The sequence below is a fragment of the Nerophis ophidion genome, linkage group LG06, assembly GCF_033978795.1.
Source record: "Nerophis ophidion isolate RoL-2023_Sa linkage group LG06, RoL_Noph_v1.0, whole genome shotgun sequence".
Taxonomy (NCBI): Eukaryota; Metazoa; Chordata; class Actinopteri; order Syngnathiformes; family Syngnathidae; genus Nerophis; species Nerophis ophidion.
This window is the reverse complement of record NC_084616.1, coordinates 21,452,882-21,468,400: the sequence shown is the minus strand read 5'-3', so window position 1 is coordinate 21,468,400 and position 15,519 is coordinate 21,452,882. Positions and strand designations below refer to the sequence as shown.

The window sequence follows — 15,519 nt, the reverse complement described above, 5'->3', positions numbered from 1 at the left end:
AAAAAATATTGCATTAATCATGTAGACACTTTAATCATGCAATTTATTTTGAGCGCACAAACTCTTTAACCTTATGCGCTCTGCGGTCAGTCATCAGATCAATAATACGTCAGCACAAAAATGAGTGAGGTGGCTCCGTCTGGTGCTCTTGCTCACAAATGTCCCTCCAAATTACATCCTGAAATAACTTTGGATAAAACTGAATATTATATTTAAAATACATCCTGAAAGAACTTTAGATAAAACTTTTACAAAGTTTTGTGCTGATAAATGACACATTCAAGTAAAATATTTAAAACATTCCTGGATGTCATTTTGACAATAACATTACATTTGTCTACAGATCATTTAACCATGCAAGTGAGTTTTCACCTGTGATTAATCATGATTAAAGCAAATTTCAAAATGTGATTAATCTGATTCAAACAAAAAATAACAATATTAACTAATAACAGAAAGCTGTCATGCTGGCTATTTTTTTATTTTTAAACTGTCATTGCTAAAAAAAAAAATAATGAATCAATGTTGTTATACATTATTGACCTATTTAAGGCTCCAATGACTTTACATCAAATATTACACTTTGAAATTTTTTTGGGGTGTAGGGGATTGCATAAGGGGGCCACATTGGTGTCAATATTAACGTGTAGGCATGAGCAGACCCTGACCTCAGGAGATTGATCATCTTGAATGCAGTAATGACAGCTTGATGGTTGATTGAACAGTTCTCGCTGCCGAGCTCCGCCGACTACTCATGGGTACAAATAGGTACTGACCGATCCAGCACTTCAGGGCATCATCATCCTCATTTCGATCAATTCTGATCAAAATCTGAGTTTGTGGAACAGAGTTGCAAAATGTTGAAAGTTTTGTGGCGAACAGTCAGATCAAAGTTTGGCGCCAGGCCACGCCTACATCTTTTTTTTTTTTTTTTTTTCCCAATATGGCGCTGCTGTAGTGGCTGCTGTAGGCAGGAGCTCTGTGCTCTTGTGTCATCCTTTTGTGTTTCCCTCTTGTTTTCATGTGTTATTATACTTTTTTGCCTTTTGGTCCGGGACCCTTTGGGACTGTGTGACAAGGGGTGGCACTTCCGTGACCTCTGCAGTGCTTTTTTTGTGGACTTCTGGATCTGCCTCCCGGGAGCCTTTTGGCCATGGAGACCAGCTGCTGGGTGTCTGCCACACCGGAGTCGGTTTGGAGGGACTGGAGGAGATGCGGATGAGGGGACAGGGCTGCGGAGCTGGCACTGAGCGCTGGGACGGAGAGGCTTCGCGGTGTCTTGGCTGGGTGAGCAGGTGTCGGACACCTCAGTCTCCTTTGATGTGTCATCGCTCATCCATGCGGATTGGACACTGGCCGAGAGTGGAGTCGGCTGTCTTGGTTGCTTTGTTGGGTCTGCTCCTGTCTCTGGCCATGCTCCCTCCACCCCAGCGGACGATGGTGTGGAACACCGCAGAAGCCACCACAGTGTATATGTTTCTTTTACTTTTTATTCATAGCTATAAGTAGAAGTGTCTGGTTGTATCTGTTGCTTTAATGTCTTTAATGTCCTCTGTGTTCTTTGATGTTTGATGTTTCCCTCTTACACACATGTAAGAGGGATGTGTACTATTGCTATGAGTTGTTTTTTTTCCCTTGGCCTCAGTCTGCAGCCCCTCTCCAGGGCCCAGGCTAAGACTGATTTTTTTATTTTATTTTAATCTTCTATTTTTTTCTCCCATTCCCCCCCCCTTGTTTACCTGTATTTCATCTTTTTTGTAAGGGGCGCTGGAAGCCGGCAGACCCGTCAGCGATCCTGTTCTGTCTCCCTGTAATGTTGTTTGATCATGAATGGGATTGTGCTGAAAATTGTAATTTTCCTGAAGGAACTCTCCTGACGGAATAAATAAAGTAATATCTAATCTTATGGCGTGGACAAAGTTCCTTCGCAATTTATCATCCCCAATCTGTCGAGTGTCGGTCGTTTTTTTGGCCGTGCAAAATTCAAATTTGGACCAAGCAGCTGCGCTTGGAATTGAAGTGACGAAGCTTACTCCCTTGACTTTTAATTTGGACTTAGATAGATTGGGGGGAATACTTGGTAAGGATACTCACCCACGGGCTGTAAAGGTCCGGAACAAGTATTCTTACTTAGTTTCTAGCAATCTCGGGACTATGGCTATTGGGGAGACTGACTTTGAGGGTGCAGTAAGGTAAGGAGGAAGGTTGGGTATATGCGGAGGGGAAAAGAAAACAAGTAAGCGCAATAAAAAAAATAGTGGTGGTAGCACTTGCAATCGTACAAATGATAGTGAGGATAATGGAGAAAAGTTAATGATCATTGTTCATTTTCAGGGAGAATTAGGAGTGAAAAAGGTAGATGCCCTGAGACTCACTAGGATTTTAAGGGATACAATTGGGGAGGTTAGTGAAAGTTTTGACGGAAGAACATTTGCTTATTGGTTGTGATTCAGTGAAGCAGGTGGAAAAGGCTAAATGGCTGACAAATGTGGAACATGTTAAGGTGGACAAAGCGGTGAGAGTTGGTGAGAAATGGCAAAATGTATGCTAGGAAGTACCTGGGTCTTCCCAAATGCTTCAGTAACATCGGACCGTATGGAAGAGGTGTTCTGAAGCTTCCTGTTTCCAGCCTAGTGGAGGAGTTTAAGTTTGAAAGGTAAGGCTGGAAATGAAGCTAACAGAGTCTTGTGACCCATGCGTTGCCCAAACAGCTTCTATCTTGGTGATCAGAAGGAAATGGACCGCAGCGGCAGCTACTCTGCAAGCATGACCTGGGCCTTGGTGAAAGCAGACCGTTGTGACATACGGCTGTTGCAGTTCAGCAACGCCGGCTGGTTGTGGAGGAAGTACATCGGCACAAGCAGGTGCAATGATGTGCAAAGGCTGTCTCACAAGTCAAGCAAGGACAGTGGATGAGCTGAGAAGGAGTTGAGAGGAAAAAGGTCTCATGGAGGGAGCTTTTGGGCATGGAGGTAGTTCACATAAGTTTCATCTTACGCTCCACTTATGATGTCCTTCCCTCCTCCTCCAACCTTAAACAGTGGTACAGAGAGGACCCGACGTGCCCCCTCTGTCCATCTCCAGCTAACTTCAAACACTTTCTCACTGGCTGAAAGACAAGTCTGTCACAAAGGCACTACACCTGGCGGCAACACCAGGTCTTGAAGTGCCTAGCAGCCATGTTAGAAACCAGATGGTTGATATTCTGTCGTACGTGTCTGTGTCCGTGACGTAAACAAGTTGACAGATAGTTAACATGAAGATCCCAAGGAACAGGAAGAAAGAGTCCAGGCCTTTTATCCTTAAGGAGCTTTAGTGGTTTTCACAGAGAATGCACATTTCCTTTCTTCTTGTCTAATTGGTCATTTCTTTCTTTCTTTCTTTTCTCTTTTCCTTGTTTCCCTTTTGTTTTTAATATCTTCTCTTTATTTATTTTTAAAGTGTTTAAAGAGACGGAAAATAGATGTCAAATAAACACTACTAAGTAACCACATTTCTATAAATGTTTGCTGCATAAGTTCTTTTCACACATACCTGTACACACACAGCCCATACAATATCATGTAAACAGTGCTCATAAACTTATGTAAGTAGCCGTACATAGCCCATGTAACACTCAAAGCCACACATGAATAAGATTTACATATGGAATGGTTGCCAACAACACAGGATAATATGCATTATTTACGAAGGAGGGACACAAACATTGCACACTCCTTAAGAGGAGTGAGCAAAGAAGTTACATGCAAAGTAGCAACAAGCTAGAAACAGGAGAACAAGCTATCGTTGCACAGTACTATTTCGCACAGTACTATCACTTTGGCCTATTTAGTGTTGCCAATCAACCTATCCCCAGGTGCATGTCTTTGGAAGTGGGAGGAAGCCGGAGTACCCAGAAGGAACCCACGCATTCACGGGGAGAACATGCAAACTCCACACAGAAAGATCCCGAGCCTGGGATTGAACCCAGGACTGCAGGACCATTGTATTGTGAGGCAGACGCACTAACCCCTCTGCCCCCGTGAAGCCCCAACAATATCCTAATACCTCTAAATGTCCATGTGGTTACATGCTGTGACGTAGACCTGGATCATAAAATCTATCATTTGAAGGCTCACAGCAAGTACTAACTTGAGTCAGCTAAGATGAGGTGGCCGAGTGGTTAAGGCGATGGACTGCTAATCCATTGTGTTCTACACGCGTGCGTTCGAATCCCATCCTCATCGGGGCTGTTGTTCTCTGTAGTTGGCCTCAACTATCAAAAGGTTGTGAAATTGCAGATCAGGATAACAATCTTTGACTTTGGTTACATAGTATCACACTGTCTTGTGTCAACAACTTTCTCGAGGTGAGGTGACTACCTGACCTTTCTGCATGCTTCCCCAAAATGACTTTTCATCTTTAACAGAAAAAAACCGGGCTCATTTACCTATTTTTAATCAAAGGAAACCTTTCATGACACTAAAATAATTGTAGAATGCAGGTATCGATCCCGCTACCTCTCACATACAATTCAAGCGCTCTACTATTTGAGCTAATTCCCCCTCTGTCCGGACATAGAATTTCTCATTTTCAATATATCGATGTCTATGGAAGTTCTCATTCATCCAGTTCATTGTAATCTCAGGGCATTCAATCCAGTGCAACTAGACTGTTTGGTTAGTCTTAGAAAATGTTTCGCTTCTCGTCCAACTGGGCTTCATCAGTTCATGCTCTTTGACTCATATTGATCAGATCTATTTTTGGACTTAGATTGGTCAGATGAAGTCCAGTGGCTATTGCCAAAACCCCAGTTTCCTGTACTTCAACACAAGGAGGGTGTACCTGGGCAAAGATGGTACTGCCCTATCGTAGTGAGAAAACCATCTGTTGAGATGCAGAAGAGCAATCCCACTCTAAGTGCCAATGACAGTCATCCATCCATCCATTTTCTACTGCTTGTCCCTTTTGGGGTGACGGGGAGTGCTGGTGCCTATCTCAGCTGCATTTGGGCGGAATGTGTTTTACACCTTGGACAAGTCGCCAACTAATCGTAGCAATGACAGTCATTGAAGTGGAATTTCCCTTCAATCGCATCGTGGTATTGTGTGGCAGACGTATCTCTGTGGATCAACCACTATCATCCCAACCTGGTCAGAATCACCCTTGTTGGCATTTCCTTCAGTTGTAACAAAGGCTTAAAGGAGCATCTGTGACCAGGGGCTGTCTAACTCCTGTTATTCGCTGGAGGCTAAATTGCAGAGTCCTTTAGGAACGGTTGAAATAACAGTGTTGTATGTGGATAATAGGTGATTTCGAAGACCATTTCCTCTGTTCAGTGGTCCATGTCAAGGTTGACCTTAAAGTTTTACCTCTTATCCAAGAAGCTTGATCAGTTTGTGTTTATAGAATTAGATTCGTCAGATTAAGTCCAACAGTTGGTGCCAAAACCCCAAATATTAAACAGTTTACTGTTTTTTTTATTTTTGTAAAAATAACAAAACAATATCCTAATACCTCTAAATGTCCATGTGGTTACATGCTGTGACGTAGACCTGGATCATATAATCTATCATTTGAAGGCTCACAGCAAGTACTAACTTGAGTCAACTAAGATGAGGTGGCCGAGTGGTTAAGGCGAAGGACTGCTAATCCATTGTGTTCTACACGCGTGGGTTTGAATCCCATCCTCATCGAGCTGGTGTTCTCTTTAGTTGGCCTCAACGAACAAAAGGTTGTGAAATTGCAGATCAGGATAACAATCTTTGACTGTGGTTACATAGTATCACACTGTCTTGTGTCAACGACTTTCTCCAGCTGAGGTGACTACCTGACCTTTCTGCATGCTTCCCCAAAATGACTTTTCATCTTTAACAGAAAAAAAACGGGTTCATTTACCTATTTTTAATCAAAGGAAACCTTTCATGACACTAAAACAATTGGAGAATGCAGGTATCGATCCCGCTACCTCTCACATGCAAAGCGAGCGCTCTACCATTTGAGCTAATTCCCCCTCTGTCAGAACATAGAATTTCTCCCTTTCAATATATCGATGTCTATGGAAGTTCTCATTCATCCAGTTCATTGCAATCTCAGGGCATTCAATCCAGTGCAACTAGACTTTTTGGTTAGTCTTAGAAAATGTTTCGCTTCTCATCCAACTGGGATTCGTCAGATCATGCTCATTGACTCATATTGGTCGGATCTATTTTTGGACTTAGATTTGTCAGATGAAGTCCAGTGGCTATTGCCAAAACCCCAGTTTCCTGTACTTCAACACAAGGAGGGTGTACCTGGGCAAAGATGGTACTGCCCTATCATAGTGAGAAAACCATCTGTTGAGATGCAGAAGAGCAATCCCACTATAAGTGCCAATGACAGTCATCCATCCATCCATTTTCTACTGCTTGTCCCTTTTGGGGTGACGGGGAGTGCTGGTGCCTATCTCGGCTGCATTTGGGCGGAATGTGTTTTACACCTTGGACAAGTCGCCAACTAATCGTAGCAATGACAGTCATTGAAGTGGAATTTCCCTTCAATCGCATCGTGGTATTGTGTGGCAGACGTATCTCTGTGGATCAACCACTATCATCCCAACCTAGTCAGAATCACCCTTGTTAGCATTTCCTTCAGTTGTAACAAAGGCTTAAAGGAGCATCTGTGACCAGGGGCTGTCTAACTCCTGTTATTTGCTGGAGGCTAAATTGCAGAGTCCATTAGGAACGGTTGAAATAACAGTGTTGTATGTGGATAATAGGTGATTTCGAAGACCACTTCCTCTGTTCAGTGGTCCATGTCAAGGTTGACCTCAAAGTTTTACCTCTTATCCAAGAAGTTTGATCAGTTTGTGTTTATAGACTTGGATTCGTCAGATTAAGTCCAGCACTTGGTGCCAAAACCCCAAATATCCATAAAGTTTACTGGGTTTTTTAAATCTTTGTAAAAATAACAAAACAATATCCTAATACCTCTAAATGTCCATGTGGGTACATGCTGTGACGTAGACCTGGATCATAAAATCTATGATTTAAAGGCTAACAGCAAGTACTAACTTGAGTCAACTAAGACGAGGTGGCCGAGTGGTTAAGGCGATGGACTGCTAATCCATTGTGTTCTAAATGCTTGGGTTCAAATCCCATCCTCATTGATCTTTTGTTCTCTTTAGTTGACCTCAACTAACAAAAGGTTGTGAAATTGCAGATCAGGATAACAATCTTTGACTGTGGTTACATAGTATCACACTGTCTTGTGTCAACGACTTTCTCCAGGTGAGGTGACTACCTGACCTTTCTGCATGCTTCCCCAAAATGACTTTTCATCTTTAACAGAAAAAAACCGGGCTCATTTACCTATTTTTAATCAAAGGAAACCTTTCATGACACTAAAACAATTGGAGAATGCAGGTATCGATCCCGCTACCTCTCACATGCAAAGCAAGTGCTCTACCATTTGAGCTAATTCCCCCTCTGTCCCCCCTACGGAAACTAAAGACTTAGGTCCAATGATGAAACCACACAAATACCACATTATTAATTGTTTCAGTTGTCTGTTAAACACATAGCTATGGGCTGCACTTTGGACACTGCGGCTGTAGGCTACAAGGAGCTAGCAGCTACACAACAGCTGAGCTAAAACTACACATGACATTTAAGCATATCAAATAATTATAGTTGCTTATTACATGCACAAAATAGTCAAGACAGAAGTCTAATAGAAAGTATTCGGTAACAAACGTGTCCGCATCATTCAACTTTCTACAACATGAGCTTGACTTAATGAATTAACGCGGCCACCAGGTGTGGTAGAATGTCAAATTACTATTGCAAAAGCATCCGCCATAAGGTTGGTGTTTTTCTAGCATTCGTGTCAACATAAATATAAGCATATTTTGTCGCCTTCACCAAGTTGAATAATTTACTTGACTATCAGCTAAACTTTTTCTTAGATGTTTCTGAAAGTAAAAGTATTACAAACACCTTTGATGTCACTTCTTAAGACCAGTAAGTCCAAACTACAGGTAGTCCGGAGAGTCGTTTCCTTCTTAGGCAGACAGATCTCACAGGAAGGGTCCGGTTTATCACCAGAACACAGGGACACGATCCTACACCACCCTAAACCCAAAACAGTTAAAGACATGCTTTCTTTCCTTGGGCTTACGGGCTACAGCAGGAATTATGTCGCTAACTACACAGGCCTTACGTCATCCCTTCGGGACCTCGTTCGCGAACACGGCATGCGAAAACTGTCTGCACAGCTTAATTGGACTACGGAAGCTGAGGTTTCGTTTATATCCCTCAAACAGCAACTTTCCCATGCGGCTGAACTTGCGATCCCCGACTACTCCTCCACCCTCTATCTTGATGTTTCTGGTACATCACACTGTGTCAACGGTGTGCTGTTCCAGAAAAAAGGGGGAGAGAGGAAAATATTGATGTACATCAGTACGATGCTCGACAGCATGGAAAAACGTCACCCAACGTGCACACAACATGTCGCGGGAATAGCAAAAATCATACAAAAAACAGCACACATTGTCATGGACCACCCACTGCACGTTCTAACCACTCACAGCGTTGTGGCATACGTCAATTCTGCAACATTCACGCTCACAGCGCTCAGACAGAGGCGACTAGCGAAAGTACTAGAAGCGCCAAACCTGACATTCACACATGAGGGGGTTAACATGGCTGACCAAATGGGTACAGGTACACCACATCTATGTGCAGACAAGGTTCAGAAAGAGGAAAAAGTCAGACCAGACTTACAGGCAGAATCATTTGAGGGAGGAAGAAACTTGTACACAGATGGGTGTTGTTTCCGACAAGAAAAACAAGGCCTAATCTCAGCCTATGCTGTAGTGGAAAAAACAGAATCAGGCGTAAAAACAGTTGTTGCAGACAAAATTGAGGGACCCCAGTCAGCACAGAGAGCAGAAATAATTGCTGTAATCAAAGCGTTGAAAGCAGGAGAGGACCAGGTAATCAACATTTACACTGACTCAGCTTATGCAATAGGGGCGGTACACATAGAATTGCCACAATGGCAAAGAACAGGATACCTTACGGCGTCCAACAAACCCATTAAGCATGAGGCAGAGATGAAAGAACTAGCGAAAGCACTGATGTTACCACAAAAGGTAGCCGTAATCAAATGTAAGGGTCATGAGAAAACACACTCGCACACGAAAATAGGAAATGACGCGGGTGATGCAGCTGCGGAAAAAAGCAGCCGGATATGTACATAATATGATGATGCGCTGCTCTGACACTGAGACAACCCCAGATACCGATAGGGAACTTGTACATGTAAAAACGGAACAGAGTAAAACTTCACCGGAGGAGAAATCACTATGGCTGGCCAGAGGCTGCACAAAAACCGACGATTTGTGGCGAAGTCCGGATGGCCGGATTGTGCTACCACCTGGAATAAAAAACATAGCACTAACTGAGGCGCACGGAAATTGGTGGCACCCATTTTTGAAAGATATGTGTAAATATCATGTACATACTTGCCCTGAATGCACCATGTATAATGCACGACCAACAGTCAGACCGCATCCTGGACGTTTCCCTCTTGAGACGAAAACAGGGAAAGAAATCATCATAGATTACACAGATATGGTGAATTTAGTAAAAGGGTACAGGTATATGTTGGTATGTGTGGATGCGTATTCAGGTTGGCCAGAGGTACTCCCTACAAAAAGGGAAGACAGTAAGACAGTGGTGAAGTTTTTGGTAAACCAGTATATCCCCAGACATGGTTTTCCTGAGAAAATCCGATCAGATAATGGTACACATTTCAAAAACCATGATCTGCAAAAGGTTGAAGAAATGCTGGGGTTGAAACACAGGTTTGGTTCGGTCTACCACCCACAATCCCAAGGAAAGGTTGAAAGAATGAACCAAACACTCAAATCTAAATTGGCAAAAATCTGTGCACGGACCAAAATGAATTGGCTAGATGCTCTACCCCTTGCCCTCATGTCTGTTCGAAGCTCAATAAACCAAAGTACGGCCTTTACTCCCTTTGAGCTGACCACAGGCAGGAGGTTTCCAGGGCCCCAGTCCAAGCTTATTGGAATCAAAGGTGATGATCAGTCATTAACCCACACGCAGTATTTCCATGCTTTACAAACCCTTGTTGCAGAGTATGCCAAGCAGGTGGGGGAGAGAAACATGGAAGACACAGCGACTCCACCAAGCACAGAGTGGGTCCTACTGAAGGTGCTCAAGCGAAAGTGGACCGAACCCAGGTGGACGGGTCCATATCGAGTGACTGAACGCACCTCGCATGCTGTTCGGTTGAACGGCAAGGGAGACAGGTGGTTCCACTGGAGCCAGTGTGTAGCGGCGGACGCTCCGGCACGCACGTTGAGAGAGACACGTACCGAGTTACGTGAACAACAACAACGGGAGAAGACCACCAATCAACAAGGGGCAGAATAATCCCCTGGTGGCATCAGGGTGAGGTAGTCTACCCAAAATCCCTGTGGGAGGAGGTGAAATAGCGCTCCTCTCCTACACGTGGTGTGCCAAACCACCAACCAGATTCGTCGAGGGACCAAGAAGATCATAAAAACCATCGACCTCATTATTCTCTGTTGGTTTGGGGTACTCATGGTCTTTCTTTGGGCCCTGATACATCTGTCCATCACGGGTACAACTCAAGTTTAAGGTGCCACTAAGTATTAGTACTTAGTCGAATTTTCAAGTAACTGGTGTACATTAATCAATTTTTACAAACGTGCTATTGCTAAAGAGTTGTGTGATTGAGATATTAGAAGGTATAAAACTGTCGAGGGAGTAACCCTACCCCGGACAACATGAGATATAGATTTGCTCGTCACAAAAGAGTTCACTGCTTGCTACTATGTTATACGGTAACTGGAAACCCCTGTTGGGACTCAGCATCCCTTTAGTTGTCCTCGTAGGTGATGTGTTTAATGTTGTGATTTGTGATCTCTTTAATAGAGATCAAACAGGGGATTAATGAGTGTACAAAGCAAACGTCCTGACTTCAATTTGGCTCAGTGTGCCAAACACTGCACTAACAGGAAACAGATGCTTGAGCAACAACCAACATAACAGGAGACCAAGGGAGGTTCCTAGACACGAGACACATAGCAACTGACGTCAGTCAGTAGACTGACCAATCAGATAACTACTGGCACAGGGTATATAGATGCTGTACAACAAACTCTCAGACAGATCGCTTTGGGTTTTCCTGGTACTACTGTTCAAGTGTACTAAACGATCTCCGCTCTCTGCAGACTGCGTTAAATAAAATACTTCTACTTGACTCAACTCCTGCCTCCTCGAATTGTTTTCCTGCTCCCGGCCCAGGTGAGACGGCACTAAAAATACGTCTCAACAGTACCAATGACAGTCATCCAACCATCCATTTTCTACTGCTTGTCCCTTTTGTGGTGACGGGGAGTGCTGGTGCCTATCTCGGCTGCATTTGGGCGGAATGTGTTTTACACCTTGGACAAGTCGCCAACTAATCGTAGCAATGACAGTCATTGAAGTGGAATTTCCCTTCAATCGCGTCGTGGTATTGTGTGGCAGACGTATCTCTGTGGATCAACCACTATCATCCCAACCTAGTCAGAATCACCCTTGTTATAAATAACAGTGTTGTATGTGGATAATAGGTGATTTTGAAGACCACTTCCTCTGTTCAGTCATCCATGTCAAGGTTGACCTTAAAGTTTCGCATCTCAGCCAAGTAGGCTTGATCCGTTTGTGCTTATAGACTTAGATTCGTCAGATTGATTCCAACGGTTGGTGCCAAAATCCCAAATATTTATACAATTTACTGTTTTTTTTTATTGTTGTAAAAATAACAAAACAATATCCTAATTCCTCTAAATGTCCATGTGGTTACATGCTGTGACGTAGACCTGGATCGTAAAATCTATTATTTGACGGCTCACAGCAAGTACCAACTTGAGTCACCTAAGATGAGGTGGCCGAGTGGTTAAGGCGATGTATTGCTAAGCCATTGTGTTCAACACGCGTGCGTTCGAATCACATCCTCATCGAGCTGTTGTTCTCTTTAGTTGGCCTCAACTAACAAAAGGTTGTGAAATTGCAGATCAGGATAACAATGTTTGACTGTGGTTACATAGTCAATCATCATCAATCAATCAATGTTTATTTATATAGCCCCAAATAACAAATATCTCAAAGGACTGCACAAATCATTACGACTACAACATCCTCGGAAGAACCCACAAAAGGGCAAGGAAAACTCACACCCAGTGGGCAGGGAGAATTCATATCCAGTGGGACGCCAGTGACAATGCTGACTATGAGAAACCTCTGATAGGACCTCAGATGTGGGTGGGCAACCCCCCCCCCCCTCTAGGGGACTGAAAGCAATGTATGTCGAGCGGGTCTAACACAGCCGCGAGAGTTCAGTTCCAGGGGATCCAAGACAGCAGCGAGAGTCCCGTCCACAGGAAACCATCTCAAGCGGAGACGGATCAGCAGCGTAGAGATGTCCCCAACCCATACACAGGCGAGCGGTCCATCCTGGGTCCCGACGAGCGGCCCATCCTGCGTCTCGACTCTGGACAGCCAGTACTTCATCCATGGTCATCGGACCGGACCCCCTCCACAAGGGAGCGGGGGACAAAGGAGAAAAAAGAAAAGAAGCGGCAGATCAACTGGTCTAAAAAGGACGTCTATTTAAAGGCTAGAGTATACAGATGAGTTTTAAGGTGAGACTTAAATGCTTCTACTGAGGTAGCATCTCGAACTGTTACCGGGAGGGCATTCCAGAGTACTGGAGCCCAAACGGAAAACGCTCTATAGCCCGCAGACTTTTTTTGGGCTCTAGGAATCACTAATAAGCCGGAGTCTTTTGAACGCAGATTTTTTGCTTGGACATATGGTACAATACAATCGGCAAAATAGGCTGGAGCTAGACCGTGTATTATTTTGTACGTAATTAGTAAAACCTTAAAGTGACTCATATTGATCAGATCTATTCTTGGACTTAGATTGGTCAGATGAAGTCCAGGGGCTATTGCCAAAACTCCAGTTTCTTGTACTTCAACACAAGGAGGGTGTACCTGGGCAAAGATGGTACTGCCCTATCGTAGTGAGAAAACCATCTGTTAAGATGCAGAAGAGCAATCCCACTGTAAGTGCAAATTACAATCATCCGTCCATCCATTTTCTACTGCTTGTCCCTTTTGGGGTGACGGGGAGTGCTGGTGCCTATCTCAGTTGCATTTGGGCGGAATGTGTTTTACACCTTGGACAAGTCCCCACCTAATCGCAGCAATGACAGTCATTGAAGTGGAATTTCCCTTCAATCGCATCGTGGTATTGTGTGGCAGAAATATCTCCGTGGATCGACCACTATCATCCCAACCTAGTCAGAATCACCCTTGTTAGCATTTCCTTCACTTGCAACAAAGGCTTAAAGGAGCATCTGTGACCAGGGGCTGTCTAACTCCTGTTATTTGCTTAGTGCTAAATTGCAGAGTCCTTTAGGAACGGTTAAAATAACAGTGTTGTATGTGGATAATAGGTGATTTCGAAGACCACTTCCTCTGTTCAGTCATCCATGTCAAGGTTGACCTTAAAGTTTCGCCTCTCATCCAAGTAGGCTTCATCAGTTTGTGCTTATAGACTTAGATCCGTCAGATTGATTCCAACGGTTGGTGCCAAAACCCCAAATATTGACCTTTCTGCATGCTTCCCCAAAATTACTTTTCATCTTTAACAGAAAAAAAACGGGCTCATTTACCTATTTTTAATCAAAGGAAACCTTTCATGACACTAAACAATTGGAGAATTCAGGTATCGATCCCGCTACCTCTCACATGCAAAGCGAGCGCTCTACCATTTGAGCTAATTCCCCCTCTGTCTGGACATAGAATTTCTCATTTTCAATATATCGATGTCTAAGGAAGTTCTCATTCATCCAGTTCATTGTAATCTCAGGGCATTCAATCCAGTGCAACTAGACTGTTTGGTTAGTCTTAGAAAATGTTTCGCTTCTCATCCAACTGGGCTTCGTCAGTTCATGCTCATTGACTCATATTGGTCAGATCTATTTTTGGACTTAGATTGGTCAGATGAAGTCCAAAACCCCAGTTTCCTGTACTTCAACACAAGGAGGGTGTACCTGGGAAAAGATGGTACTGCCCTATCGTAGTGAGAAAACCATCTGTTGAGATGCAGAAGAGCAACCCCACTGTAAGTGCCAATGACAGTCATCCATCCATCCATTTTCTACTGCTTGTCCCTTTTGGGGTGACGGGGAGTGCTGGTGCCTATCTCGGCTGCATTTGGGCGGAATGTGTTTTACACCTTGGACAAGTCGCCAACTAATCCTAGCAATGACAGTCATTGAAGTGGAATTTCCCTTCAATCGCATCGTGGTATTGTGTGGCAGACGTATCTCTGTGGATCAACCACTATCATCCCAACCTAGTCAGAATCACCCTTGTTAGCATTTCCTTCAGTTGTAACAAAGGCTTAAAGGAGCATCTGTGACCAGGAGCTGTCTAACTCCTGTTATTTGCTGGGGGCTAAATTGCAGAGTTCTTCAGGAACGGTTGAAATAACAGTGTTGTACGTGAATAATAGGTGATTTCGAAGACCACTTCCTCTGTTCAGTGGTCCATGTCAAGGTTGACCTTAAAGTTTTACCTCTTATCCAAGAAGCATGATCAGTTTGTGTCTATAGACTTAGATCCGTCAGATTAAGTCCAAAAGTTGGTGCCAAAACCCCAAATATTTATACAGTTTACTGTTTTTTTTATTTTTGTAAAAATAACAAAACAATATCCTAATACCTCTAAATGTCTACTGTGACGAAGACCTGGATCATAAAATCTATCATTTGAAGGCTCTCAGCACGTACTAACTAGAGTCAACTAAGATGAGGTGGCCGAGTGGTTAAGGCGATGGACTGCTAATCCATTGTGTTCTACACGCGTGGGTTCGAATCCCATCCTCATCGAGCTGTTGTTCTCTTTAGTTGGCCTCAACGAACAAAAGGTTGTGAAATTGCAGATCAGGATAACAATCTTTGACTGTGGTTACATAGTATCACTCTGTCTTGTGTCAACGACTTTCTCGAGCTGAGGTGACTACCTGACCTTTCTGCATGCTTCACCAAAATGACTTTTCATCTTTAACTGAAAAAAAACAGGCTCAATTACCTATTTTTAATCAAAGGAAACCATTCATGACACTAAAGCATTTGGAGAATGCAGGTATCGATCCCGCTACCTCTCACATGCAAAGCGAGCGCTCTACCATTTGAGCTAATTCCCCCTCTGTCAGGACATAGAATTTCTCACTTTCAATATATCGATGTCTATGGAAGTTCTCATTCATCCAGTTCATTGTAATCTCAGGGCATTCAATCCAGTGCAACTAGACTGTTTGGTTAGTCTTGGAAAATGTTTCGCTTCTCATCCAACTGGACTTTATCAGTTCATGCTCATTGACTCATATTGGTCAGATCTATTTTTGGACTTAGATTGGTCAGATGAAGTCCAAGGGCTATTGCCAA

At 43.5% G+C, this 15,519-nt stretch overlaps 1 protein-coding gene and 3 non-coding genes across 7 annotated transcripts in view; 3 read left to right on the top strand and 1 right to left on the bottom strand.

Annotated features, from left to right (window-relative positions):
• The window catches only part of LOC133554362 (gastrula zinc finger protein XlCGF57.1-like), a 295,100-nt gene that overhangs the window by 112,678 nt on the left and 166,903 nt on the right, over nt 1-15,519 (bottom strand). The window lies entirely within an intron of this gene.
• On the top strand, nt 4,145-4,226 carry trnas-gcu (transfer RNA serine (anticodon GCU)). The gene has a single exon. It is a non-coding gene; the product is annotated as a tRNA-Ser (tRNA).
• On the top strand, nt 5,594-5,675 carry trnas-gcu (transfer RNA serine (anticodon GCU)). The gene has a single exon. It is a non-coding gene; the product is annotated as a tRNA-Ser (tRNA).
• On the top strand, nt 14,880-14,961 carry trnas-gcu (transfer RNA serine (anticodon GCU)). The gene has a single exon. It is a non-coding gene; the product is annotated as a tRNA-Ser (tRNA).